We start from the raw sequence: 3,318 nt of genomic DNA on the forward strand, positions 1-3,318 counted from the left end.
ATTTTTCTCTATATTTACAGTATAACCAGTTGATTTCCATTTGTTCAGAACAACCTGAAAGAAGCACCAAACAACACAATGCCAAGTGCAAATTCCTCAATTCATCAGGTACCAAGGTTTTCTGAACCACCTTTTGCATAGGCCTTTATATCCTTGGGAGACTCCCAGACAAGATTCACATAGGGCAACAAGAGAAACCAAAGGTGTCTGCTAAACAAAAGATGGATTAGGGCTAGTTGCTACTCTCTGGAGCCAGGCCAGGTGTAACCCAGTGGGAGTGCAGCCACATCTCCTCTTCCCAGAGTTCTTATCTCTTCCAGGAAATCCCACCTATCCTCTCCTGCCTAGCTGTTGGCCAGTCAGCTCTTTATTAAACAAACCAGAAGGTGCCTGGCAGAGACACATCTTCATAGGGTACAAAAAGATTATCCCACAACACAGGTATGAGGCCAAATTGGGCTATATATGGAGACCCTGTCTCAAAAAGGAGAGGGGGGAGGAAAGAAGGAAGGAAGGAAGGAAGGAAGGAAGGAAGGAAGGAAGGAAGGAAGGAAGGAATAAGCCAAGTATAGTGGTAAACTCCTGTGATCACAGTATTTGAGCAGTGGAAGGAGGAGGATCAGTAAGTAGTTCAGGATCATTCTTAGCTACATAGTGAATTCAAGGCTAGCCTGGGGTAAATGAAACCCTGTTTTAGAAAAAAAAAAAAAAATGAAACAAAAGGGGGCTGCAAGATGGATGGGTAGTGGGTAAAGGTGCTTGCTGCCGAGCCTAATAACTTGAGTTTGATCCATGGGACCTATGTAATAGAAGGAGGAAACAGCCTCCACAAGTTATCCTCTGGCCTCCATGTACACCCCATGGTGTGTATGTGCACACACATGCACACACACATACACACACTTCACACACACATATACACACTACACACACACGCACACACACACTGCACACATACACTGCACACACACATATACACACTACACACACGCACACACACACTGCACACATACACACACTGCACACACACATATAGTGCACACACTGCACACATACACACACTTCACACACACACACGCACACTACACACACACTGCACACACACACACACACACTGCACACACACACTCTGCACACACACATACACACACTGCACACACACACTCTGCACACACACACTCTGCACACACACGCACACACACACATACACACACTGCACACACACACTCTGCACACACACACACTGCACACACACACATGCACACACACACGCACACACACTGCACACACACACACGCACACACACTGCACACACACACACACACACTGTAATAAAAATCCAGTCCCTCTGGCTGCTGTGTGAGAGGGAAGATGTAAGGTCAGGGACAAGATACAGAGTATGATTCATGTCACCAACTGGTCAAAGCTGGCTCCCAGAGCAGGGCAGTAGGCAGGAAGCAATGGGACTCCCCAGTTCAGTAAGGAGAGTGAGTCTGTGTGGGGGGACAGGGGAGGAGAGTGGGGCAGGGGAGACACTGGGGGGTCCCTGGTGCTTTCAACTTTGGGCCTGGAACTTGGAAGAAAAGTAGAAAATTGAGAAGGGCCGGGGCCAGAGCTGTGTGCCTGCTGACTTTTAGAGACACAAAGGGAACAGATGGAGAGAGAGGAAAGGAAGGGGTGACTGAGGAAGGGGTGGAAGAGGGAGGGACAGTCAGCCAGTGCACAGGTGGAGCCCGACACCGGGAGACACAGGCGCGCTGTGACTACTGTGACCCAGACACAGAACCAAGCGAGTACCTTGTGACACAGGTACCCCTTCACACAGGCCGCCACCACTATCTATTGAGTATGCCCAGCATGGTGGCACATCTGTAATCCCAACACTCAGGAGGCTGAAGCAGGAGGATTGTGAGTTCCAGGTCAGCCTGGGCTACACAGCGGGACCCTGTCTGACCCAAATAAAACATGTACGCACTGGGCACTGGGCACAGAGTGGTCGGGAGTTCCTGGAGTGTCCACTCCTGTGACATGGAACAGTAGGTAAAGATTTCACTCCAGAAAGGGTCTGTGGACAGTCGACAGGCACTAGCAGTGTTGAAGGGGAGGCCTGTGTGGGCTGGGCCTGGGCTACAAGAGGCGGAGGGAGGCTGTGTCCTGGGCATATGAGAAGGCTCTGTTTCCAGCATTCTCACATCCCACAGTCAGAAGTAACAGAGCGGCAGCCAGGGTGTGGAAGAGATTTCTTTGCTGCAGACTCCACTAGCCTCTCCCACGATGGCTATCAAGGCTCCCTGGAGAGGGCATTGCTGGGCAGCCAGCCAGAGATGGGAGATGGGGAGTGGGAGATGCCGGGAGCCAGCCCGGCCATTTCCTTCACCTCCTAAAGTGTCTTTGATATCACAGATTCACTGCAGTGGCCTGAACCCCTGGATCCAAAAGGACCCCTCTCCGCTGTGTGTGTGTGTGTGTGTGTGTGTGTGTGTGTGTGTGTGTGTGTGTGTGTGTGTGGTGAGGTGTCCATCTGAGCTCCCAGGAACAGAAATCAGTGTTTTCTCAGCCCAACTCAGGCCTTCACCCCTTACCTTCTCTGCCCACTGATACCCAAGAAGTGAATCTACCAGGCCCTGGGAAGGGGGCTGGCTCCCAGACGGCTAGGTCAATATTTATTGACTGACTAAGTCTGAATACCCAGTCCATGCTGCACCAAACACTAGGGTGTGTCCTGCAAGGCAGGAGCTGGGATTGAATTACAGTTAGGAGGGAGGGGCAATGGGTAGATCCTGGCTTCCTGCCAGGCCTGGAACTGCCCAAAAGCAGGGTGAAGGAGAGTGCAGGAGCAGTTCCCAGAAGGTAGGCCTGGGCTGGAGGGGGCCTGGGGAACCGGTGGAGGGCATGGTGTTCCAGGGCTCGGGGTCACACAGAAAGGCTGAAGGCTGGCAGAGCTGAGGGCAGCCCCACCATGAGAACACTGGGTATGTATGTGGCACCGGCAGCAGCGGAGGGCAATGTGACAAGCCAGTGTGAGGGGAAGAAGTAGCAGGTTTTGCATGTGGGTGGGGGTCTCTGTCACCCCCAAAGCAGGTTTGCTTAACCCCCCACCCCTCCAGCAGGCTGTGCCCTCCCTCCTGGAAGTTAAACAAAGGAACCTCAGGGTTTAACCTCAGGTAGCCAAGGAAGAAAAAAGGTGCAGTGGGGGGGGGGGCACCTGAGGAGGAGGAGGAGGGGACATCTGGGAGGGAGAAGGAGTACCCAGAGGAGAAGTAAACAGAGAGAGCCTGCGCAGCAGAGAGCCCCTGGGGGAGGGGCGAAGAAGGGAGC

Source organism: Onychomys torridus, chromosome 7 (genome assembly GCF_903995425.1).
Source record: "Onychomys torridus chromosome 7, mOncTor1.1, whole genome shotgun sequence".
NCBI lineage: Eukaryota > Metazoa > Chordata > Mammalia > Rodentia > Cricetidae > Onychomys > Onychomys torridus.